The sequence below is a fragment of the Pseudopipra pipra genome, chromosome Z (genome assembly GCF_036250125.1).
Source record: "Pseudopipra pipra isolate bDixPip1 chromosome Z, bDixPip1.hap1, whole genome shotgun sequence".
NCBI classification, from domain to species: domain Eukaryota; kingdom Metazoa; phylum Chordata; class Aves; order Passeriformes; family Pipridae; genus Pseudopipra; species Pseudopipra pipra.
The window spans coordinates 43,606,619-43,633,634 of record NC_087581.1 but is presented as its reverse complement, the minus strand read 5'-3'; the positions used below and the strand labels follow the sequence as shown (position 1 = coordinate 43,633,634).

Here is a 27,016-nt window from a genome sequence, read left to right as displayed (position 1 = left end):
CTATGTGGAAAGATGAGAATTCAATTTATATACTATTAGTAATTACAATTCCCTTCTTTTATTTTGCAGAGAAGCTTTTGAATCCTTTCAGGTCCTAGGATCATCAAATTTTTATTGAAATACACAAGCAACAATTGGGGTGGTGCTGCAAAGATGTTTCTGATTTCTAACCAAAGAAAAAATGGATCTAAATTTTTAAAATTATTTTTCCAATGATTTTCCAACTTGCTTATGTTATCAGGAATATACGGATTTGTTATTTTACAGTAACTTTGTGGATAGCTGTTTGATGTTTTGCTCCTGTGGGTCTTACAGGTTTCCATGAATCGAGAAGCACTGGCTGTGGTTACAGCTCAACTGCAGGAAGGGTACATATCCATCATGAAGCCCTGAACGCAACTGTCTAGATGCATAGTAACAGATTTTCAGCTTTATCTAAGGGTATGTGTACCCAGCAGTCACTCCTACAGTCCATAATCCTGAGCTGACACATTGTAGTTGCCACTATCATGGTTTGCATGAGAGAAGCACTTGGTTTTTCTTTGTCCTCTGCTGTATTCTATGCCAAAACACAGCGTATTTCCTTATCTTCTTGAGTTACTGTCCTCAATTCCAATGACGCTAGACCAAATGTAATTATATAATTAAGAGGACCAAACCCTTCTGTTTACAACAAATTCAAACATAGCTGAATCCTCAAGATGGGCTCTTAGAAGGTAAAATAGAGTTCAGGATCAGAATTTATTAATTCCAGCCTTTGCCGTTATGACTCAGACTGAGGCAGTGGGTTATTGAGTAGCTGAGCAGCAGAGAAGCACATTTTCATAAATTATTCTATTTACAAGGTCATGCAGACATACATTTATTACTTCAGCAAGGGACATTGTGGCATGAGATTCAAGGATGTTGAAAGTTGTATTTGAGGGAGAGACAAAAATGAAATGATAATGAATCTTCATTCTTTTCTGTAGCTCATCTACAGGTGGTCTGCAGTAGCATTTCTTTTTTTTTTCTCCTGACAGCTTTTTAGCAGTTTTCCTCTGTTTTTCTTTGTTTTCGTGGTTTGGTTTGTTTTGTTGTGGTTTTTGTGTGGGTTTATTTTTAGTTGTTGTTTTATACTTAAAAGCCATGAAGCTTTAGTCAAAATTCTGGTTTTCCTAGTTCATTGTTAAACAAACAAAAATAATAAACAAAAGGTTTAACCTATCTCATCAATCTCTTCATGTTTTTAAGGAAAGCAAATGTTTTCCTGGACAGTTTTAATAAAATATTTCTTTATTAGTTTAAATAGTGGGTAAGTAAAAGGGGTTTGAGCAAACTCAGTTCTAAAAATGAAACCTTTCTCCAGTCCTCTCCTTCCTACATTGAAGTGTTCACAGTTCCACACTCCAGCAACTGGGGGAGGTACCTGGTCTTCATCCAGTGATCTTCAGCTGAGTCCTCTTATTCATGATCTGTTGCCCTTACCCTCAAGCGTTATGCTGCTCTAGCTTTTGAGAATGCCACTTATCTACCAGCTCACAGGAATGAGCTCTCATGACAGAGTAGAGGTGTTGTAGATCCCTTTCTTTTGTCCAAGGAAGGACTAGAGAGATTTCAAATGCAACAAAATCTTTCTTTTCTTCTTTATGCTTTCACCTTTTGTGGAGTCCCATCAACACTACTGTAAAAGCTGCCATTCCAGCTGAAAGCTGAGGATGGACATGTCTGCAAGGACACTATAATTTTATCATGTCTGTGTTCAATGTTTTCATTCGGTACATCAAAAAAATCAGCCATATGTGGATTTATAGAAGACAGTGAACTCTCCAAAATTTCTTACCTTGATTTTCACTGTAGGCTATTATCTGAGCCATTAATCTTACACCATCAAAACGGTGAGCTAACAGATGAGGTGGATTTTGTCTAATATGCCTTCAAAGTAATAAAGAATAATGACACTGGCAAGGAAACTCTTCAGGGAATCTGCAGAGCAGCCTCAGCTTGAAACCACTTGAGAAACTCATATCACAATCCTAACTAACCACAGGGATTTCTTATGAAAGAACTCCATTCTGCTCCAGGTGATACCAGTGTTGGTTTGAGTCCAGTGGTTAAAATTAAATTGATGACAATTTTCCTGGCTAAAACAGGATTAAAAAATGCTGATATATCTTCCTGTGTTGTGTGGCAATAGGTCAGCTGAATTTGGAGTCAAGACTCTGTGACAGGGCATCTTTAGGAGTCTTAGGTGGTATCCATTGTTACTTTGACCTGCAGCATCATCCATCAGCAGATTTCACAGCACTGAGGTCTACCCTAAGCCTAAAACCTCTGCTGTGCTGAAACCTAAACCAGCACAGCTGTGATTTAGAACAAATAAAGCTCCAATATGTCATTACTGCTGCCGTATTAAGATGGTGACAAAGATGTTTTACTGAACTGATCTAGAGACTGAAAATCATTTGAAAGGTGTGAACAAAAGAACAGGACTTTGAGTAAATGGTGAAATTGCTCACATTCCTATATCAAACTGCAATCCTTTCCAGGTATAGAGAATGACTTTTAACATTCACGTGTCTGGAATTATAGTTTCCAGATGTTAAGAATCAGAACATAAACCACTTGTCATTTGCTCTTGACCTTTCAAAAGTCTTACAAGACATCTGGTATGGTTTACCTATCATGTGTTGAACAGTAGAGTTGCCCATTTTAAAATGTAATAGCTGTTGAAATTTTGGTTTTTATTTTTAGAAAAGGGGTTGCAGTGTCACCATGTTTCTGTTGCTTCGAAGCAGAAAGTTATCCAGCATTCACCTACTGACTTCATGAGATGAAGACTCCTTTGTGTTGCTTATTCTCACATGCCACATCTGTTTTCACTTGCCACATCTTTAACTTGCAGAATTCGTATTTATGTCTTTTTAATTTTCATTTCAAGGGTATTTATATATGGTTATTTTTTTCTCTTTTACTGAGGTTTGAAAATGTCAGCTTTCTCTCTTTGCAGGCCAGAGAGGACATCTCCTGTGAAAACTTCCTCCTTTCATAGAGGAGGAGGAACACAGGATTTGTCAGAGGAGATTAGATTTGCGGTGTTTCATTCAGTATCCCATTTCTCACTACGCAAAGCACTGGATACCTCAGAAGTACTTTTAAGAAAACACAAAATATTTGTACAAGTGTATAATCGAGTTCAAGCTATGACTTTATCATGAGAATTCAACCCGCAGCATTTCAAAATCTTTTTATTACTACTAACCTGCTTGTTTTTCCTGTAAACCCAGTTTATCTTTGTCCTTGAGGCAATCAAGACCTTTTTGTATTCTCTTATCCTCCCTTCCCACCCAAGCTGATTTCTTTTGTTCCTGTTGTAGTGCATCTTCAAAATGCTCCTTGCTCTGACAGGGTGAAGCAGTTGGCTGCTGCTGCTGCCGCTGCAATCCTCATGAAAGAGGAATTTGTGTTGCTGTTGATGTTTTTGCATCACCAGCAGATGTAAAGGAAGCTGCATTCACAAAACACTTTAAGCTACATAATGGCTCTTGAAAGCCAAAAGAGGGTGAGGAAGGGAATGCACTCTGAGTGCTCTGGAAGGGTACATGATGTCTCTGCCAAACAGCAAGCTGTAGGCAGGTGCCAGCTGAGGAAAGGTCCAAGGAATGGATGTCTGTGGGACACACACTGCTAGTTCTGGGTGCTGTCCTCCACACACCACTGTGCTCCAACTGTAGAGGGTGCAGCAGTGGGACTGAGTCCCTCAGACATCTCAGTGTGCCTGTCAGTCCCAGCTAATCCTCCTCCTGGTGGCGCTGGTGGTGCTGAAAAGAGGCCTAAACCCCTTTTTCCCTGGTCTGGGGCTGAAATGGGTGAAAGAGAATGGGCTACTGTCTTTCCCTCTGTATGCGGGCAGTGAAATTGCTGTCTTGCTCTATACACTTCATTGAATAGAGCTATGACTAATTTTAAATCACAGTCCTTGAAATGGAAGAAATAATGTTCTTCTATGATGGCTCCTTTGACTTAATTTTTTCCTTTTTACTTGGAGATTTTGGGCTTTATATGGACAGTCAGATGTTTCACCATTTGGGTAATGAAAGGAGGGGAGAAGGGTACAGGGCTCTTACCTATGGGTTTATTTCTCTGATTTTGCTGCAGAAGCAGAGCTCTCTTTAAGATTCTGTGCCTGTACAAGGTTTCCTTTGCACTGAAGAACTCAGAGTTGTATGCTTAATGAGATAGATTTTCCCATACTTTGTACACATGTGTAAGTTCTCCCTCTTCTAGAGTTTTCCAGGCATATTCTGAAATAACAGCCTTTCCTCCTTTCCTGGTGAAGACCAACCAAACTTGCAGATCATAAAAGTAGTTGTAAAACCATGAGGCACTGTGTGATATCTTTGTACAGGGTTGGTTTTCAATCTCCACAAACAGCATTATTTCTGCATACGTTGGAGTCAAGCATCCCTTGTGTAGATACTCTGGCCTGGTTTGAGAAATGCAAATTTTTGCCAAGTGCTTTTGGTTTGCAAAAGACCCTCTCCATTTTGTATTTTGGGAACAGTGGGGAACATTGCTGGTGTAACAGATGCTTCCTTTTCACCCTTCCTTTCTATTTCTTTGTTGTATATTTTTTCTCTGATTCATTCTCTGGTGAATTTTGAATTTTCATTCCTGAATGAATCTTTTCTTGCGTTTGTTCTTTGAATCCAATCCATGATCAATGAATATCAGATTAATGGTACTGAAATCAACAGTGAGTGCCATGGTGATTTAGAAGTGTTTGTGTCATGGTTTTATCTGGAATAGAATTAATTTTTTTCCTCAGTGTCTGGTACAGTGCTACCTTTGGATTTTGTATAAAAATAATGTTGGTAACAAACTGATATTTTGGTTGTTGCTGAGTAGTACTCATCTTAAATCACAGTCTTTTCAGTGTCCCGTGCTTTGTCAGTGCACAAAAAGCTGGGAGGGAATGTGGCCAGGACAGATGCCTGAACTGGCCATAGGGATAGTCCATACCATGGAATGTTATGCCCAGTACATAAACTGGAGAAATTGGCCAGGAGCAGCCAGGGAGAGTCTGGGTAAGGGTCAGTGGGTGGCGAGCAATTGTATTGTGTACAAATTTTTTTCTTGGGTTTTATTTTTCCCTCTCTCTCCTCCCATTACTATTATTATTATCCAATTATTAATCTGTTCTTATCTTGATCCATACACTGCTTGTAGTTTTTTTCTGATTTTTCTCCCTACCAGGGCAGGGAGGGGAGAGTGAGCAAGCAGCTGTCTGGGATTAAACACTGATGTGGGATTTGAGATGAACTTCTTCTGTGATTTTTCTGCATGGTAATGTATATAATGTGCTCCTGGAGAGTCTTGTCCACTTTCTGCTCTTCAAACTCTAACCTTGCTTTGCTTACATATATCTCACCAATGGGTCTTGTATACAATACATTATAACGTGTGGTGCAGGGGCCGTACTTCAGCACATTTGGCTTAGAGAAAGACTGTATGTTTGATTGCAATTGTTGTCTTTCATTTATTTCTTAAGCCTAATTTGATTTCAAACTTTAAAGAGCAGAGACAGTGGGCTATGTTCTGCTCATGAGTACATGAGAAGTAGTTCCTTCATGTGTGTCACTCCTTTCTTTGCTGTTTCATGGACATGGTTGAATTTCTCCATGACAGACTGGGTCAAGAATATAAGAGGATTGTAGACCACCTAAATATTTGAGGAAGACAGGCCCCCTCCTTTCAGTTAGTGCCCACCTCTTTGTTAGTGTGTTGGTTTCTGCGCTAATCCATCCTCTATGTCTGTAATTCTTCCAGGGCAGTGAGGAATTTCCCCTTGGCTCTGTCTGTTCTGTTCCCCAGCCCAGTCACAGATTAATACTGGTTTAACAGCAGGCCTTTCTCCTGTGACCTGGGGAGACAACAGTTGTGTGCACAGCGTATCATCACTGGTGCCAGCTATATCACCCTCTGGCACTGAATGGATTGGAGCAATGCCAAGTAATTTTAACTTTTAATAAGATAAACGTGGCATATGGGTGGAATACAGGGCTCAGAATCAGAGAGTTTTTCTGCTCTAAGGGTTCTGTCCTACTTGTTCGAAGACATATTTTTGATTTCTTACTTTAGAAATTGTATATATCTGGAAGGATGTTAATAAGGCCCTTGTTGCAGATGACATCTTTAAATGGCTGTTGAATTCCAGTAAATAATAGTAAATGGAAATTACTTGTTTGGACAAGTTCGTGCATAGCCAGATCTCTAGCAGAAATTAAGGCATGTGTATAGGAAAAGTCAAGGAAAATCTTATTTTACAGACTGACAGAAGTCACATTTTGTCTGTATTTGTGATGTACAAATATTGTCTTGTCTATTCTCATTTTGCTTTTTACCCTAATATTTAGCCAGGGAAATCTGCTTATTCAGAATATTGTACTAAGAGTGTGACTCTGGAAATATGCTGTGCATCTCAGCTTTACAAATGCTGCGAAACTCCAACTGGGTAACTCTAGTCTTTCACTTCCCATTCAGATAGATATCTGCTATAACTTTAATATCGGATAGCGTTAGGGTCTGAATACTAAAAAATAAGCCTCCTAGTAAAGGTCTTGATTCTTTATTTTATTGAAACTAAAGCATGAGATACACCAGTGAATGGTTTATACACAGTTTTGGACAAGCAATCATTTGTATAGTTATGAGCAATAACTGCACCACTGATCTAAATGAATAGTGAGGTGCTTAAGTGACCTCCCTTAAAGCAGAGGCAGTTGTGTCACAGCATTACAGGTACACCGTCCCCTGGGATGTGGGAGTCTTAGTCGAAATCCTGTTCTGCCTGATCCAGCAGAGTTGGGTTCAAGGTGTCACACACCATTAGTGACTACCTTACATGGTATATGAAGAACTCTGGAAAAAAATTTCTAAATATCTCAAGGCAAGGCTGTTCCACAACGATAGGTCAAACAGCTGTTAGAAGTTTATTTGCAAAGTAGTTTTTCAATGCTCATGGACGTGTCCTACTGGCTACTGAGTTATTTTTATTTTATAAGAATTAACTGAATTGAGTTAATTGTAGAATACTGTAAATTAGGTTTACAAGCTTACTCTTCTAGGAGGTTGCAAAAATAATACAAGGAAAGTTCTTTGGTTTTGTAGTAACTTGAAGGACTTTGTTTTCCATATTAGTACTTAATTAGCACTTCAGTGTTGCAGCGTTACTCCGTCCTTCTCTGATTTTGTAAATCTACCCTTTTACTTGAAATACAAAATATTCCAAAACAGGTGAGTTTTTTGTTTGTTTGTTTGTTTGTTTTATTTGAGTGGTTCTTTTTTTTCTGAATAGAAAAAAGTTTGGAATTCAAGCAAATCTGAATAAAAATACTTCTTTAAGTTACTTAAGAAAACGAATGCCTAATATAACTGAAGACATGCACATTAGTATGCATCAATCCATGCTTTTTACCATATTTCACTCATAAGAGTGAAATAGATTTTGCATTGCTCGAAAAAATTTGTTTGCATTTGCTAGGGATTTGGCCTATGAGCAACATATGTGTTGTCTTAAATAGAACAAACCTTGTAGTCTGTTAATGAGTTAGAAATAAGGAATGTCATTTTTGCTGTATGTCCATGTGAAAGATGAGAGAATCTGGCAGAGATAAAAATGTAATACCTCACCATCTTTGCTATATGCCTGTCAGTTAAAGAATTTTTAACCTTGTTGCTGTAACAGAGAAGACTGAAATCTTACCAGATTTTTTTTGCCTTTGTTATATCTCTTTTTCTGCCTGTGGAGACCCAGGTGACAAGAATCTTCTATGTCACAGCACCTCGAGGTAGCTCTAAATTCAATAAAAATGCAAGGAGCACACAGATTCTTTAATCTTATATATGGCATCTCTGTATAAAAATACGAAAAAGCAACAGTTTACCAGTGAATCATTGCAGATTTCCGTGAAAAAAGACATTTGAGGCAAACAAATATTTTCTAAAGACTTCTGTGAAAACTGTGTGTTGTAGGAAATACCTTTAATGAGCTAGGAAATGGAGTGGGACATGGCATGAAAGTAATTGCAAGGAATTCTGGTAGACTTATTTGATACAATTTCATGCAACTCTTTTTCCCACTTTAAACTTTGTCAAAGGTTTCACATATACTATTGAAAGTATTCTTCTTTTTATGACCTATAAATTGTCGTATGCAATGGATCTAGATGCTCCAAGAATTGCACTTCTAAATACTGGGGTCTTTTTTGTTTGCCAAAGAAAATGTTCCTGGATAATGTACTGAATTATCCTACTGATTTCTGAGCATCTTTTTCTTCTTCCTGCCCTTCTCTTTTCTTTGCTATGAGCCAAGTTCATGTCTGATGTCATACTGTTAAGTCGATGGAGTTGTTTAGCATGCTGGGCCCAATTAGTCCCTGATAAGCCTAGATCCTGCTGATGTCAAGCTCGTCCTTGGTTTCCTGTGATGTCTTTGTTAAGCTAATTGCCAGGCGACCACCTGTTAAAAAGATGAGTTGCACTCACATATATGTTAGAATGGCACTTTAGACTGATGGAATTTGATCATGGTCTGGTGTTTGGTGTGTTCATGGTCTGGTATTTGCTGTGTTCATGGTCTGATGTTTGGTGTCTTCATGGCTCCTCTCCTCAGAACTGAGGAGTGAAAATATTTTTTGAGAGTAAGAGTTAAAATTGACCAAAATAACACGACAGGTCAAGACAGGATTGCTTTCTTTTAGGGGACCAAGGTCAGGTTTATATAGGTAGGTTGTTGCTGAAGTGGATTTGAAATAAGACATTTCCGAATGTTAACATGAAGTCAAACCTCCCAGGAGAGAAAAAGCAGTCCTTTCTTTCAGGTTATGTGGATTCACCAGGTCAGTTCTCATCACAGTGTTGAAGCCTTAAAGGACTCTAAATGAAGATTTCTAACAGATTTGCAGTAGCATTTTAGGAGGCTGCTTTCTCGAGCTACCTCACCATTTTCAGAGCAAAAGCACTAAAGAATCAGTAATCACAAATGGCTTGGAAGAGGGAATACAATGGATGTTAACCTAGGAAGTTCATGGTGTAGAGGGTATAACTTCAATTGTTGTCTCTGTGGCCAAGTCTATTAGTGAAATTTTTTTGTGTGAGTGAGTCGCAGTTTCGTTCAGCTAAAAAGAACAAATATTTAGCCAGTTGCATCTTTATCTCTTATTGTAGTTACTTGGCATTTCTGGGAGCTGTTTCAAGGGAATGTGTTGAGACTGGGTGGGAAGGGAGTTTCAGATGCAAAAATTTGGGTGAGATGAAAGTGCATTTCCTCTCCTGCCACAGGGGAATGCTCAGGAGAGTTTCTTTTTGTACAGTTCTACTGCACTAATTCTTGTGGAAACTGTGCTTGCAGACCTGACTTTGTGCTTGACTGCTGCCAGCAGAAAACAGGAGACGCAACCAGCTTTGAGAGTGATGGATGTCAGACAACAGGATGAGCTGATGCGAGGGAGCAGGAGGGACACGCTGTTGTACCTGGGGCAGGGATAATAACAGTAAGAAAGGGGTCCATACCTATATTGTGGCCACTAAAAAACACCACCTAGAATCTTTCTGCACTCTAAGATCTCTTTCACAGTATGGCACTTTGGTAAGTTGAGATACTTTCCCCTTTTTTCTTACAATTAATTTCAGGTCGGAAGGTGAGCACTTTCAAAACTTTTTATGCAAGTAAATTAACTGGCAACAATATAAGAAAGTAATTTGGGTTATAATAAAATAATCTTAGTCTAGTCAAAGTCCTAGTGGTGTAGAGATTATTCCTAGGGCATTTACTTTACCTAGAGGAATTGGTGAAAGGTGTTTGTACACTTCAAGGTGAAAACGATTGGATCATCTCCTGCACCAGAACTTACTAGAAAGAACTCAAAAGTCCCTGAACTGTTTTCTGTATCACTTCTAGGGGCTGCTATCTTAACCCAGCATCTTGAGAATGTTTTTATTAGAGACCTTGTGGAGTTTAAGCACCAAGTGTACCTAATCCACGAAGGCCCTGCAGACAGATAGACTTCTTTGCGCCACATTCATCACTAACGCATAGCCACTGAGGTCAGTGGAGCTGATCCAATTTAAAGTTGCTGAAAAATACAGCTTCATTCTTCAGCATATTTTTTTTCACTCCAGTGCTCACCTACTTATAACACGAAGAAAAAAGATTTTTTTATGTCTTTAGAATTTAAAGTCTGGAAGCCTTGGCAGAGCTGCTAGAAATTCCCAGCATCTATTCACTTTAACTGAGTCCCACACCTCACTGTTACAAAGACTGCACTACAGAGTACGAGTTGTTGTTTCTTTCCAGAAATCCTCCTGTCTTCTCTACGTATGTTCCATATGCTTGATGCATGACAATTTCATCCATTCCCCCCCCAGACTCTTCATGTAAAGGAATATCCCTATCCAGAATATGGATATTTTGGACCAAAGCCATTCTCTCCTGATCTTAAAGCAGGAATTTATAGACTTGCAAGTACATGTTTGATCAAGTAATCCTGTGGGAAATGTAGGCATGAGTCACTTGGAACATGCCACTAAGAAGAAATATATGGAACAAAGTATGTGCTACATTATTTTAATACCCCATGAAAATCCTGTTCAAAGGGTTAATTTGCATGGACTTTGTAACACTTGGTGGGTGATGCTTTTTATTTTCTTTTTTTTGGTGTTCTTTTTTCCCCCCTTCCAAAAAAAAAAAAAAAAAAGCTTTATTTTTGACCTCTAGTTTTGATTTCTCCAGGGTTATATTTTCGTGCTTCATGAACTACTGTGTTTGTTGTACTTAATTGTTTTCCATAGTGTTCCAAAACCATTATGAATTGTTTGAGCTCAACTTTTGCAATCTGCATCTATTTAAAGACTGTTTTTTAGAAAATAATTCTTTAGTTGTTGAAAGCTATATCCTTTTGAAGATCTGCCTCTTCTTTCCCAGACTGTTATTTGGAACAATCCTGCTGTCTTCTTAAATGCAATTTGAATTCTGGACTTTGACAGTCTTTGGGATGAAATTTTTACTTCATGAATATTATGTACATGATGTGATGGCTTCCATATATTGTTATCCTGATAAAAATTCTACTGTAAGTGGCACTGTTTGGACACATGGAAGCAGAGAAACAAAGAACACAAGAGGGATTTTGGATGTTATGTGTTAAAATTAACACGTATGCTGACAATGTGAACTTTAGGCAGGTACTGTTCCCTCTAGTAAAGGCTGAAAAATCTTTAAATTTCTAGGATCGGTTAGTATTTTAAATTAATGGAAGCAAGTAGCTAAATTTTTTTGGTGTTGAATTGCTTCTAAGAATGTAATGGCCCAATTGAAAATATCAGAATCTGTAATTCTACTAAGGTAGTACATTCTTAAAACCAGAGTATTCATTGACAGATATAAAGAACAGAGATGTCCACAAATTGGATAAAATGTACTTATAGATTTCAAAAAGTAGAAAGATTGAATTTTTTGTTTCTCTGTTTAAAAAAAAAACCAAGTCTGTTTGTTTCTCTCTGAGTTTGACCTCTTCTGCCAGTTAGGACCAGAATAAGGGACAATCCATGCTACTAATTCCTGTATGAAAATCAGGAATACAACTTTTACTTGGGCAAGTGTCTGAAGAAAGATCAGATTCCAGATCTTATATATTAATAGGCATCGATAATTGTTTTTTTGAGCAGCTGGTGGTTTTACAGAAGTACACTTCTGCTTTCCACAACTTTACAGAACACAACAATAACATGGCTATGTCTGCTTTTGAAGAGATTTCTAAGGTTATAGGAGTGGACTTACCTCCAGCTTTTGCACCCTTGTAGGGTGACGCTTTCAGCTGCCTCCTCCTCCCTGAATCCATGCTGTTAGAGATGCAGGATCTCTGTGCTGGTTTTGTCTGGAATAGAGTTAATTTTCTTCACAGTGGCTGGTGTGGGGCTCTGTTTTGGATTTTTGATGAACACCCTGTTGATAAAACAGGATGTTTTTGGTTACTGCTAAGCAATGCTTACAGAGAGTCAAGGCCTTTTCTGTTCCTCACACTGTCCTGCTAGCTGAAGGATGGGGGTGCAAAAGGAGCTGTTGGGTGGGGGGAAGCTGAGACAGTGGACCTCAACTGACCAAAAAGATGTTCCAGATGGCATCATACTCAGCATATAGAGCTGGGGGCAGAAGAAGGAAAGGGATTGTATTCAGAGAGGCAACCTTTGTCTTTCCAAGTAGCTGTTACCTGGATCCCTGCTTTCCTGAACATCTGCCTGTCCATAGAAAGTGGTGAATGAATCCCTTGTCTTGCTTTGCTGGTGCACACAGCTTTTGCTTTACCTATTAAACTGTTTTAATCTCAGTCCACAAGTTTTCTTACTTTTACTATTCTATTTCTCTCTCTCATGTCACTGGCACAGAGGGAGTTAGTGGGGTGGGGGCTGAGTTGTCATGTGGGATGAAACCAGACAATCTCTTAACTTGCCTCTGAGCCAGTACAAAGCTTAATAAATCTCTTCTAGGTCTCCCACAGAACCTGAAGAGATGCTCTGAAAGGCTCATGGTGACAATGTAAAAGTCTTTCCTCAGGAATCCAAATGGAATTCTAGAATTGCTTGAGAAGGTTGTGAGCACAAATCTGCACCTGGAGCTCTTTCTTCATAGGAGGCTTTGGTCTGGGATAAGGAGCTCAAGGACTTGGAATCTGTGGAAAGCAATTTATTTTACATCTTTTATAATCTCATTTGAAAGTAGACTTGATTCCCTTGACAGCTTTATCATGCTCTGTCAGAGTAGTCTGGATATCATGAAATACTAAAGTACCTATCTTCCAGGCCAATCAACACATTCAGATTTTATTATCTTCATTTTAGAGCTGAGGCATAACAGGATCAAAACTGGAGAGCATTAAAAACAGATTCTTGGTCAATCAAGGTTATGAGCCAAAAAATGAGGCAACATCCGTCAGTTCACACCCCCCCCCAACAAAACAACAAGAAAATTAAAACCCGATCTAAATTTGGCAGTTGTTTCCTTTTGGATTCATTTGTGTTGCAGTTTTATGATAACCTGTAGTGTTGACTTCTGCAGCAAATAAAACCAGTGACTCTGCACTTATCTTTATATAACAGTGCTACTATTCCCAATTTTGAAAAGTCAGCACAGAAGCTGACAGAGAAGAGTTTATACGAAAATTATGACCTTCTGATTAAAATCAGAATAGCTTCCATACATGTAGAGGGAATAAATTAGCATTCTGACACTTCATAACCCATATCTGACAGTGCAAGCTTCACTGATACCTAAAGAAGGTGTGTCCCCTTGAGCTGTGCTATGTAATGAGCACAGCTCATTTTTTACCCAAATCTGGGTAAAAAAACAGACAGTAATATTGGAGCACAGTTGTGCAAAAAACCCCAAAACAAATTTCAAGAAGAATTCACAGCATATGAATTTATGAAGTTCTTTACTGCAGGACTGGGTGCTCCCATGCATTTATCAGTGGATGATAACATTATCATGGATGTGCCACACTGCACTTAAGGGAGTGGGACAGGGATGAATGCCAACCATTTCCAAGATATAATTGCAGTTAACAAAAACATTTTTTATGTAGGTTTCACAACAGTAAAGTGTTTGTTTTTTCAGTGTTAAATATGCTCCTGCTATGAACATTACCATAAAGACAGAGGTTGCAAAAGAGAAAGAGGCAAACTTTGCAGAAGGGTTTTTGTATTCAGTCATCGTCTAATCATCAGGATCTGTTGAAGAGAGACATACAGGAGAGGGTCACTATTCTTTGTTCCAGGATCAGAGCTATTCTTTTATTTCAGTACTATAATTTAGTCTCAGGGACATTATATGTATATATGCAGGTAGGAACAAAATAGGGCAGGCACAACTGACCCTTTTTGAGAGCTAGTGATTGCACAGAAGCTGACTGAGAAGGGTTTCTGTTCAACCAGTCAGCATCCTCTTAAAACAGCAAAGTTAACATTTCTGTGCTCTTCTAGGACAGCTTCTGTTGGAAGCTGAAAGTGGAACATAACATAATCCATTATGGATGGATGTTTGAGAAAAGAGTTTTCTCAGCACAGATATACTGTGTACTAAGCACTCATAGGAGACTACTACATTCAGAAAGAGGACTGACTTTGCAGAAGGCAGGCACTGAACCTGTGGCAGCATAACAGAAGTATTAACTGAAAGACATCACATTAATTTTGTTGTTTCGAAGGGCAGAAAAGGTAAGGTCAAACAGCATAAAATGACAAATGAGAAAAAATCAGAAATGGGGCAAGGTTCAAACAATGGAATGAAAGACAACTTCAGCTTACAATGAAGTCTCCTTTTTCAAAGAAGACCAGAAAGAGACAGTAGTCAGACCTGCCAGTCTTTCAACTCTTTGTTCTTTGAAAGGCATACTCCTCACAGAGGGGAGATTCAAACCTCTCCCTCAACCTCTGCCTGTGGGTTATAGGACATAAAAGTGTGCACTGTTCATGCTTGAAAACTATTTCAGCACTCAAATGGTTATGTGCTTCCTCTGAAATCTTAAACACACTGTCCCATACAAAGAGTTCTCTTTGTTAAAAGAGAGGCTCTAAGGAAAAGAATGAGAAGAAATAAAGGGAATTTCATCAAAATTTGAGTTCATACACATATTGCTAAGTCAGCAGCAATTGCAAGCAAGAGGGAAAGCAGAAGTAGAAAGATCATTCTTTTTCCTACCACACGTTTTCGTTTGTGTTTCCGCAGTCCTGATCTTGCTGTTAGGGTTGGGACTGGGGAGAAGGTGGTTGTTTTTAGAATGTGTTTGATCTCAAACAGATAAGGTAAAAGAGAAACAGTCTAAAGCTGCCAGTTTATTGAACTATAAGACTAAATATGGGCTGACACAATAAGACACATTATAGGTCATCTTATTGATGCAGGAGCCAGTGAAACCTTGGCTGTATTTCTGAGGATATACAGCCTTGCCTCAAGAGGAAATGGAGCTGCTGTTGCAGACAACCATTTGAGAATGCAGTGGCTATTTACTCTGAAGCAAAACTGTAATGTAAAACATTTCAAAATTGGTGTGTTTTCAGGTGAGTCAGGGAATCTGTTCCAAAATTTCAATAAATCATTTGCAATAGACAAGTTAGACTAATGTCATTTTGGGTGCTTAGTGTTTTGTTTACTGAAAGCAGAGGTTTAGCCCGTTTATCTAGGTAGGATATAGATGGTGTTAGATCACACATAAAAGCTTTTTATAATGAAAAAGCTTTAATATAGAGGAAAAAAAAACCTGCATATGTGGTCTTCCTTGAACTGCAGGAACTAGTGCAGAACTCCATAATGGAGCACTCAACTCAAAGTCTTACCTCCTGCCTTTTTAGCTCTTTATCAGTCCTATTGTAATACAGGTATCTGCAGCTTAATGAGTATCTGTCTACAAGGGATACTGCTTGCAGAGCATAAGCGTTAATGTTGGAGGCAAGAAAAACAAACCTTACATAAAAATATTGATTTATTTTCTAGATAACTTCTAGATGTACTGAACCAGTCATGAACCAGTGACTTTTACATAAGCCAAGAAAACAATTTATGTCTGACTCTTCTGACTATTCTTGATACTCTACAGGGAAGGAGCATGATTAATATTTTACATTATCAAGACAAAAATGTTGTTAGTTGACGTTATCAAGCTGCCTCTTCTTCCTTCTCCTTCAAAGACATCAAAGGCATTGTATTCAGTTTGCTGCAAATTCTTTAACTGATCAAAAGAGATGGTGGTAGTGGGGAGGATGGTGGCAGAAATTATTTTTCGTGCCAGATTTGGAAACCCCTTCACCAGCAACTGAAGGGTGTCAGCCACTCCACTATTCAAGTACAATGTATCTGCAGACTGTTCTGGGAACTCCTGAAATTTGCACCTGTTTGAGTTAAGCTTGAACCACGAGGCTTGAACTTTTACAGCATTTGGAAACCTTACACAGTTTCTTGCCAGGGAAATTGCTGAAATGGGGAGAGTATTTCTCTTCTGCTCTTCCCAACTTGTTTAATTTTCACCATGGAACTCTGGTGGGCACCTGTGGAGAAGCACTGAAGGAAAAAGCTCAGCAAGTGTCAGTCTGTTGCTTCAATCAACCAGACTCTTCATGAATCTGTGATTGTGCAAGTTTTTATTGAATGAAACCAGACTTATGGTGCCAAATTGTGTCTAATCAGAAATGAAGCCCAGTCATATCTAGACCCTCTAATCTGTGAGTACCAGCTGGAATGCAATTGGGTTTATTTTCTGCCAAATTTAATGCTCTAACACAACAGAAAAAAGTTGTGTAGTCAGTGGGATTGCAGTGGATGACCTGCTGCAAAAATATAGGAGTGCATAATCCTGAGAGGAAATATAATAGGCCCCCCAAAAATTGAAAAAACAAGCATTAAATGGCTGAGTAAATAGAAAAACGTACAAGTGTGAAAAAAGTTAAAAAATATAATGGAAAAGGAATTATTTGTGCAGTATTGGAGGTACACAAAAGCAAATCAAAGAGTATCGTCTCCCCCCCCCAGAAATGAACTGAAGAGCGTACTAAATGGATTAGAATTGTTAATAAAAGAAGTGAGGCTGTCCCAACAGCTCCTACACCTGACAGACCCTATCCATGTAGAATGGGGGTTCAGAGAACACATTGTAACTTAAGGCAAGAGGGGCCAGAAAGTCCAGAAAGACCACTAGAGTTTAACTTCCACTCTTCCAATGACACCAAAATGAGATATTTGGATCTTGGAAAGTCTTGCTGTCCGTAGTGAAAGCAATGAGACGGGTGGAACAGACAAGAAGAGGACAGAGGGCGGTCACTTGGGGACCTTTGCATTTCCTGTAGTTCACAGAGGTACAGAATCATCTGTAGGTGGTGCTCAGAAACCTACAGTGCATAAGTAGTATGCCTACTTGGAAGGTGTTAATGAAATTATGAAGGAATGGTTTGGTATGATCCCTTTCAAGAGAAGGTTCAGAACATTAATAGATCACACTTTACTGCTGTCCCAAAGGTTCACACCAAGTCTGGGGAAACACCTGCTGTTTCTATACTGGACAACCTGTATTAGTAAAGATCCCTCAAACTGAAAGAGTGTAAATGGTATTAATTATCCCCAAAAATCTCTATGCATGGGAGGCTAGAGATTGCTCAGTAAAAATGCATCAAATTAACACTCGATGGATTTTATCTTCTTTGTAATTGACATTGCTGTCTTTATTTTAAAACTGAGCATGCCATGTCTTTTTTCCACCCTTCTTTTCTTTCTGTATCCACAGAAACTCTGAATGAATTCCACGTAGAATGATGGATCAGCCTATGCTGACCATGGAATGCACACAGGGAGTGTTTGTCTTGGTGGTAATAATATTTCTGCTGTACATAGCTATCTGGAAAACCAAATTTTAGATTGACAAACTAGAAAGTTGGATTTGTGTTGTTACTTCTGACCTTTACAATGTAGTTCCTGTGGCCAAGGAACCCTACAATAGTTGTGGTGTCAAGCCTGTGTTAAATACACTGAACATATGGGAACACACTCCAGTAAGGGGGATTTAAAGCTGCCTATTCTGGTTAGCATTGGAAGTGCCACTCATATTTGAAATATGAGTGGCACTGGGATACAGGGGAGGACAACTGGAGAAGAAACTCAGATAGAATGCAAAATGAGCAATGGATCTACACAGAGGAAAGCCACTGAGACCTCAATATCCAATAGCACATCAGATCCAAGAACAAAAGAGACCAAACATTGCACCCTCAAGAAGTGGGATTATTGTTATAATCCTTGACTAAATCCATTTTTGTGGTATGCCTTTGGGCCCACTGTGGTGTGGGATTATTATTCAAGTTTAAAATAGATATTACTGAAACCAGCCCAGGTACATGCAGCCCTTCTTCGCTATAAGGCCATCCTGGAACATGAGGGGGGTTATTTGGTGGCAAATTTCATGTTCCAACACAACAGCTTCCTGGTGGAGTTTGATAGAAATGAGACTCCAGACATATGTAGTAATATCTGTGTCTGTATTTTTTTTTTTCTCCTGCTCTGTGGAAGCAGCTTCAAACCTTTCCAGAGCTTTTGAAAACTTAGCTGAAAGTAGTAATGGGTTATTCTTGCTAAAAGAAAGTTAAAAACAGCTGCCAGCTGACTCCATACCATCCTAGCAGAGATCAATAACAAGTTAATACAGCTTGTTTTAATCCAGCCTCCCATGGATATTGTGCTATGAACATTCATGGAGCCATAACAGGAGCCTGAACAAGCAATTTTGTGGATATCTCAAGACAGAGATTTGTGATTTTGGTTTATGCTCATTAGGCAGTGAACTCTTGAGACAGCAAAAGGATTGAATCTAATCTTTGGTGAAAGCCTAACCTTTAATCCAGCAGTGAAGGACACCAGTTTATAAATCAAATCCTCAGAGAATGTATGGCATGCAATTTTAGAGGACAACAGCTATTGCAGAAGTAGGGATGCCACACAGTATCTCTGCTCTTCAAAGACAACATGACATGGTCAGAATAAGCAGTCATAAAGCACTACTTTGTATACTTAAGGAATCCTGAGCACAAGTTCTGTCTGGTCACACCTGGCACCCCTTGCTGCAGTGGTTAGTCAAGGAAGATTCCTCAGCTTTTCCTTTGCAGTTATGAACTCCTGTAACAATTCAGAGGTGGTTTTGTCATCACTATTACAAATTCCTTCCATCTAATTTGTACTGCTTAGGGTTGAGTCTTCTTTCTATCCTGTAGGTAAGATCCTGAGGTAAGATGAGTCCAAGTTTAAATCACTCAAGGACTGATTCCACTTAAGTTGATCAAATGCAAGCCATACTCTAACTCAAACATTTAGTATACCGGCTTGTTGTCAAGGATACATACTTAGCAGACACTTTACTACATTCATAAAACACTGCTTAACTTTGACAAACTAACTTTTCTCTGGGTATTTGCTTGTAAAGTCAACCATTTGACCAAGAAGGAAGTAAAGTTTTAGTTCTGCTTTATTCCTGTGAAGAATTTCGGTCTCACTTATACACATTGGGAAGAATGTCATTGGTGTTTTGTAGGTGTTGCCTGTAGTCAGCATAATGCAATATCAAATAACTCATAGATCCTGCTAACATCAAACTGATTTATTCCAGGCACTCAGTAATGTTTCCAGAAGTCTTGATACAAAATACTAGCTCAGATCCTCATCGATTGTTGGTATTCCTCTGATGTTACCAGCAGGGGGTCAAAACTAACAGCAGTTTTCTGGTCCATGCTTGCCTTTGGATCTGCATCTATGCTAATAGTTGCAACTGATTTGGTAATTTTTGCATTTTTTCAACAGCTTCTCCAGCTCTTTCTATTACTTCAGTTTCAGAAAGTTTTGCTATGGCCTTCTCTGCATCAAGGATAATGGGACAAAACAGCAGACATGAACATACAAAACTGGACAGAATGACTATCAACTCCATACCATTTCTAGGTCCATTACATGTTGTTCTATGGATAGTATTTCAGAAGTGCATAATTCTATCCATCCTTTCATTCAGTGTATGGTGAGAAATTAATTTGGTCTATTGTATTAATTTTCCGTTAAAATGCACTGTAAGAGACCAGTTCATGGAGCACTAATATTTGCCCAAGTTAGTACAGAAAGGTACTCAGACTTAATGGAAGAACAGAAGCTGAAATCAACAAGATTACTTTTAAATATTTGTACATCCTTCTATGTCACATGCTGATTAATAGTGCGGGCTGTTCACCACAAAGATTGTTTTGTGAAGTTTGAATTTCATGGAACTGCAGTTTCACGTGGGATGCCTCCTTGCTGGATCTCTCTAGCAGTAGGTCACTCCAGCTGCTTCTTTTTCTTTAGAAGAAACATCTAAAAGATTCAGTGTCAAAATAAGATTCTTGGAGTATTTGATGAGAAATCTGTGCAGTGTCTAAGAGCCACCCTATGTCTTCTGGTAGCCATAACTGTCTGTTCTTAGTCTGGTTGTCTGTGTTGTCTTTCAACCTGCTGCCTAAAATTAGATAAGGGGTTAATAGAATTGATAGCTTCCAAGAAGGGACAGAAAATTTGTTTTCCTTTTGATAGCCATGACACTTATTGGCAGCATGCTTCACAAAAGGGGAAAAAAAGGGGGGTTGTAGACTGCTTTCCATTTTTCTCTACCCAGAACTTAATTAATCTTGAGACTAACTCTTGTAAGAAGTTCATGACAAATTAAATCAGGCCTTATGGAATGCTTGGTTCTGATCAGCTTAACAGAATTTATATTGCCCAGTGGAGATAACTATTGATTGTTGTGTGTTTCTCCAGAAACTTATGGATAACAAGAAGGAGTGGGAAAGACTGTCTCCTGTCTTGAATGTTGTTCAAAGACACATTCTACTTTTTAACAAGTTGGTTCAAAGATAAAACTGAAGCAGCAGATCACTGATACATTCACCTGTTTTAATCTGTGTATATCTAGTTTAGAAAAATTCCCTCCTGCTCAGTAGAGAACATGGTGATACGAAGGAAGGGGTAGTTAGGGAAATGTTTCTAAACTTGCTGCCACTGAAAGTTCACATATAAGCTGTTTGTGTGTCCTTTACTACAATCTCTTCAAAGTCACTGAAGAAGAGTACCAGTGTGCCAGTAAATGCCCTCTCCATGTTCTCACATGCAGCAGTACCTGCTGTGTCTGTGACAGAACATTTGAAGATGCATCTGTAGAGTGGACTCTTTCCAGAAGGAATCCATCATTTGCAGCTGGTGGGAAGAAATTAATGTGACACAGAGCAACTGGCTCTACTAGTTGTAATGTAAGATGTGATGAGACCACATTATGTAAAAATTTAGGAATGGGAGACCCACTTCCTTTCCAAGTTATCCAGAGATGTAGTGGGCCTAGGGGTGGCTAGATCTTCCCTTCTTAGTCTGTACATTATCTGCTTTCCCAGTCCTTGAAGGACCTTTATGGTACAGATTCACAGATAATCTTATAGAATAATCAATCCAACACCATAAATCTGCTCGTGTTCAATATTAACTTTCACTATCACAGATTCACCAACAGTGTGGTTTGGGACACTGTAAGTCTGGGAACACTGATGATCACAGATTCACAAATAGTGCAGTTTAGTGATTGTTATGAAAGAATAAGATTCAGAAATTACTGTTCACAAACACACTGATTACCGTGAAATAAAGTTTACCTGATAGGCATCCCCGTGGGGAGGAGGTGGGTAGAGGCCCTCAACTGTCCCAGGACAGAAAGGTGACCTTCATCCCCTCTGAAGTTACATTTATATTGTCTCCTTTAAGAGTGGAAAACTTCCAGTTGATGCCATTTCATGATCAGGCATATGTAAAGTATGTGCAGGTTTCACTTCATTAGCATATGCAGGGCAAGAAAAACAATATGTGTTTTTGAGTTAATGAAGTTCAGCCTTCAGGCGCCAGTTGGGCCATTCCTTTGGCTTAGTTCCCATTAGCTCCACTGTATTAAACAGAGCATGACCAGAACACCTCTGTGCTGCTCCTTCCTTTGTTTCACACCTCTCTCAGGGCAGCACACCAGGTTCCCTCAGTGTTCCTGCTCCTGAGAGTGCAGACAGTTTGTTTCTGGTGAACTATTGCCCATGTGAACACTTCTGCTTTCTCAGCTTTTTCTTTCATTGTTTCTCCACAGACTGAAGAGGCACATGTGCTTTTTTTGCCCTGAATTGCTCTCTCTAAACAACAGCTGCCTTCAAGATACAGGTTTTTGACCGACCCACTTAGAGGCATCCTTCAAGTGAAGATCACAGCTTCTTTACTCTATATAGGCCACAATTGCACTGGTCAAAGTAAGATTTTTATTCTGACATATTTAAAAAAGGAAAGGCTGAAGAAGAAAGTGACAAGAATAATTGCCACTTTTATCTGACCCACTTATGGCAAAATATTGCACCTATGATTCTTACCAAATATGTTTCTTGCTGTCTTAACTTTTACTGTTGTTTACTGACCTGGGTGCACTTCCAGTCATTCCTTAGATTTAATTTAAGTTAAAATTTTTACTAAAGTATTCTGTAGCTTCTATCTCACACGTTGACTCTCCATGTTTTATTTTTCCAACCAGATCAGTTAAGAACTCAGAGGATCTAAAATCTTCCATTTGCACATACAGAAGTCTTCATGGCTCAGATATTACAGGTAATGATTGGTCTTATATTTCTTTATGACTAACCAGAAGTCATCACAGTATTCAAGATGTGCTTTTAATTGTGCTCATAACTCACTGAAAATTCCTCAGTGGCTAGCCAGCATGTTTCTCAGGTCAAACATAAAATTTGTGTTTGTTAGCTTAGAGAACAGAGATAGTTTAGGACTAAGGTTTTGGGTTTATTTTTTCCTAACTAAATTTAAAAGAAAGGAAATCTGAAAGGTTTTAATCACAGGTTTATGTACTCATCCCACTAGATAACACTGAAACCCTGTGGATCTCAGTAGCTTTTTTCCTTTTCTACCACTGCTAAGTGAGCATTATAGTGTGGAGGGGACCACACTATAATGTTGGCAGGTCAGGACAAATTTATGTTTTCAAGCTGGGAATACTGCTATTCAAAGGCTTTTTTTTGTCTCCTAGCAGTTATACCCCTCACTGTGTTGCCCATCCTGGTTTAAATATTCTCTTCCAATATCTATAATTTTTAAGCAGACTTAAGTTCCTACACCTCCCTAGAATACTTAGGTATTCATACAAATCTACACAAACCTATGCTAAACACAGCCAGGAGAGTTTGTACTTAACAAAGCCCAAATTATCCCTCTCTTCTCTTAATGGTTTCTCAAAGAATGATTTTCTGAATAGTGAGTGAACTTTGTCTTTCTGAGAGACTATTAAAAACAAACTTTAGGGAGAGACAGATGTTTGTAAAGTGTAATTTTTCCTTCTCCTAGTCTATAGAGGTCCAACACTCTTTTGCCTTTTAGACTTTCTGGTACTATGGCTTAGTTTTTACTGCTTCTCATTTAGTGAGAAACTGAAGGACATTTCCAGCATAACAGGAATCTGACATTATCAATTTCCTAAAGGCATTCACATGGATGCCACTAACAGATGGTAATTTGAGATTGAAGTAACCTATCTGATCTTGGAATAATAAAAGGAGGTCGGAGGATAGAACGATTTCTTGTCATCTCCATCCCAGGTGTCATCCTATCAACCTCATCAGCTTTAGATGTGGCCTTGGCTAATAGTAGTAACCTTGCATTTGGTCTTTAAGTGCCTTTAACATGAGACAAATAATTTGTTAGAAATATGGCTATTAGAAGTGGTCTTTGTAGCATGGGAGGCCAGTGTAGAAGCTTCTATTTTCTCAGAAACATGCAGAAACTATGTAGAACACTCTGTAAGCATGAAACAAGTGTTTTACTTTCAGGAAGCTACTGCATTAAAATTATCACCAAATCAGAATGAACATTTTTAATAAATTTTAAAGAATTTTTTCCTGTGGTAATTACTTAGCTTCTCGTACTATACAAGCCTAACTGAAGGCAAAAAAAAAAAAAAGATTATAATATGCTAAAGTGCAGAAACATACCTAAAACAAGACAGTGGGAAAGAACTTTGACCAGCTGATGACTACAATTATGCATATTTACCACTAGGAAGAATTAGAATTCTTACAAACACTAATATTTTCTTCTTCTAGCTTTTTTGGTCTTTTTTCCATACTCTTAATTGATTTTTCTTCATATAGCCTACTGTCTGGAAAGTAGGTCTGCTCATCTTATACATCAGACTGTTGAACTCTTCACAGGGAATAGCAGCCAAGACAGGCAGCACATAAAAAAAACCCCAGAAGGCACCAGATGGTTGCAAAACACACTGCATTTTACCACTGTTCTTTTATCTTTCTGAAACAGTGGGGTTTATTTGTGTGCAGCTGCATCTGTTTCAGTATCTCCTTTCCTTTCTGATATGTTCTTTACTTTTCCTATATCACAGAATAATTCGGATTGAAAGACAGCTCTGCAGATTATCTAGTCAATCCCCCAGACTCAAAGCAGATGCAGGAAGAGCAGATTGCTCAGATTTTTGTCTGGTTGGGTTTTGAATATGTCCAAGGAAGGGGACTCTACAAGCCCTCTGGACAACCTGTTCCAATGTTTGCCCACTCTCCCTGTAATAAAAGTGTGTCTTTTCTTTTCTTTTCTTAATATATAAAAATGGCATTTTCTGTATTTCAGTTTGCATCTATGATGGAACAACATGGATAAAAGCAAAACTAGGCATACTCAAAATGCAAGAATTAAAACCCTTTTTTGTTAAATTAATTTTAAAAAAGCCGCAAAATCTTTCTTCATATAAGGTTGCTTGGTTTTTAGTAACTTATGCACACAATTAGTTAGGAGGCAGGCATTCCAGCCTTACCAGGTAGTTAAAAACAGCTGGTTGAAAAAAGCAAGTGTTCAGATAGACTCTCAGTAACTTGAATTAAAGGTATAACCTCTGCATGGAGTGCTGCTATGCCTACAGATAATTCATCCTTAACATCTTCAGTTCTCCCAGTCTATAGGAAAAAAAAAAAGAGTGTTAACAGCTTTGAGAGCAAATAGTGATTTTAGGGAAAGCTGGTTTCCCAAAAATCAGTACCACAGGTGTGCACTTCTATGAGTTCTCTGTAGTGTCTAATGAGAAGTGTCTCATGTGGTTTCCTCCTGCTTCCCTCATTAGAGGATTTTGTAGGGTTCTCACCTCTGCTTATTGCCCATCCTAGAAAACCAGCAGAAGTGCAGTATCTTTGAGACCTTTGTCTCTTTGTCGGATGAGTTACAAGGGAGGCTGGAGAAAGTCAGATGCATTTGCACACTAGAATTTTTCCTAGGGAAAAAAGTACATTTGCATGAAGTTGTTCTTCTTGAAAAGTATATAGGCCTTCGTGGTCATAACTATCACTCCATGTAGCCATGTTTCTGCATAAGTATGTTTTTTATGAGTCCTCCTGTGCTGAGCTCACACAGAAAGTGAAAATTGCACTTAGAGCTTACATTCAAGCTGGATGAGGTGCCCATCTCCTCATAGGGGTCTGCAGAATGGCAGGAGGAACAGGCCTTTCTGACACCACCTAAGTACCAGCTTGACTTCCTAAAATCCCTTTTCATTCAGGAGCACTGTGTTTTCTTCTAACTGGGTATTTCTTTTCTCACATGAATTTAGTGGCAAGACTGCTATAAAAGGTGTTTTCTTTCTTTATTCCCAGGAGGGATTACTTTGTACCTCCTTTATTCCATGTTCTGAGTACTTCTAATGAAAGTTACATGTCTGAAGACCTTTTAGAAAAGAAAACTGGAAATGTAGCTCTATTATCAGTTTGAATATTTGGATATCTCATGTTTTGGCAATCTACCAAAACCCCACACTTTACATTGCTAGAACTATGATAATCCTGGTTTTTGTTGAATCCTAAAAAAACAATGATTGCTCTCTCTCAACACAGTATCTCACATCTATCTAAGCTGCTTGCTTTTTCTGAGGCACGAACAAGCATGCTTATAATGTCCTTCAAAAACTGTTACTTTAACCTGTTCTTAAATGATTTTAGTAATAGAAGTTTGATAACTTTCCTGTAGCATTACTAATAATTATTGCAGTTTCAAGTAACTGGTTTCTTCTGAGCTTCTTTTAATATCTTTAGCCTAAAAAATTAAAACCCCACTGATTTACACTGGGTAAATTGTCCTTCCATGGGGTAAACATTGTATGAATCTATCCCTGTTTTGAAAAAGATATATTTTAGGAGTAAAAACCTAAGAGTAAGTAAGTTTGAATGTAATAAAGTAATTAAGTAAAAAAAAAAATAAATTAAATACTGAATCTTGAATTCTGTGCTACATAATAGCTGTGAGGTTGTGGTAAATTGTCAGATTTGCTTCAGAGTTGCCCTAAGTCGTGAAGAATTGATGAAGCTGTCGAGAACAATATAAGCTGGACCCCTTGCTTATCTTGCACCTGGCTTGGGCAAGGCCTAAAGACTGAATGGTTTCTAGAGTGAGGCATAGTCTTCAAGGCTGGCTGATGTTGTTTCAGGAAGGCATAGGAGAGCATCCCAATCTCTGCACCAGCCATTAGCCTCACTCCCACTGTGAGAAACAGGCCTTGTTATAAATTTGATTTGTTAAGGAGATAAGGATGCTTGCAAAGACTCTCTGCTGAAGGTCAGAGAGCTTCTACTCCTGTCTCAGTGGGTGGAGGAGGATTGAAGTGTTCATTTTATCCTTTGTATTAGCTATAATTCTGACCAAAAGTAATCGAGACTCTCATGAAACCTGCTTTGTGTATTAATTTGCACACCACACTCACCAGTACCTCACCAATAACACGTGATTTTTCCACCCCTGTGGGAAGGGCCAAAATTATAGTACAAAAGAAGGGGGGCTGGGGGGCAAAAAGTGAGAGGGGGAAACTTCTTGCTTGGAATTGGTCAACAGATTGTGTCTCTCCTACGCCCTTCAAGGGCCACCTTTGTGCCTTTGGGTAAGTTCTGTGCTTCCAACTGAGTTGGAGTAGGCCCATAAATATTCATATCTCTATATATCTCTAACAGATCTCTGTCACTATACCCTCTGTAGGGACACACAGTAACATTGTACCCAATGCACTTCTCTCCCATAGTTCTGAACTTGTTTTCTGTCATTTCTAAAAAATTATCCATGACTTTTCGTGAGATTCAGGTGAATTCACATGGAAGTTCATGATTCTGGATTGTGCAGTTTAACAGTTCAGTGCTATAATCTCTCTGAATTCACAAAGAGCTTTATTTTCATCTCTTACAGAACATTTCAGATACACAGATTTTGCCTTATATAGGGAAACAACAGCTATTAAAATTACAGTTCTGTTGTGAAAGCTTTCAGCAAGCAGCTTTTAGGCTCTGGTTAAGTTTCCTTTGAAATTGTATAAATCTGGCCTGCTTTGCATAATTTGGTCTTTACTGGTATCATGTTGTTGGGAAA

At 38.6% G+C, this 27,016-nt stretch overlaps 1 long non-coding RNA gene across 1 annotated transcript in view; it reads left to right on the top strand.

The window, feature by feature from the left end:
- The first annotated feature begins 305 nt into the window (after positions 1 to 305).
- Positions 306 to 27,016, top strand: part of LOC135407425 (uncharacterized) — a 52,938-nt gene continuing 26,227 nt past the window's right edge. Inside the window, exon 1 of the long non-coding RNA XR_010426869.1 lies at positions 306 to 441. This is a non-coding gene — a long non-coding RNA (uncharacterized LOC135407425). The remainder of the gene's footprint in view (positions 442 to 27,016) is intronic.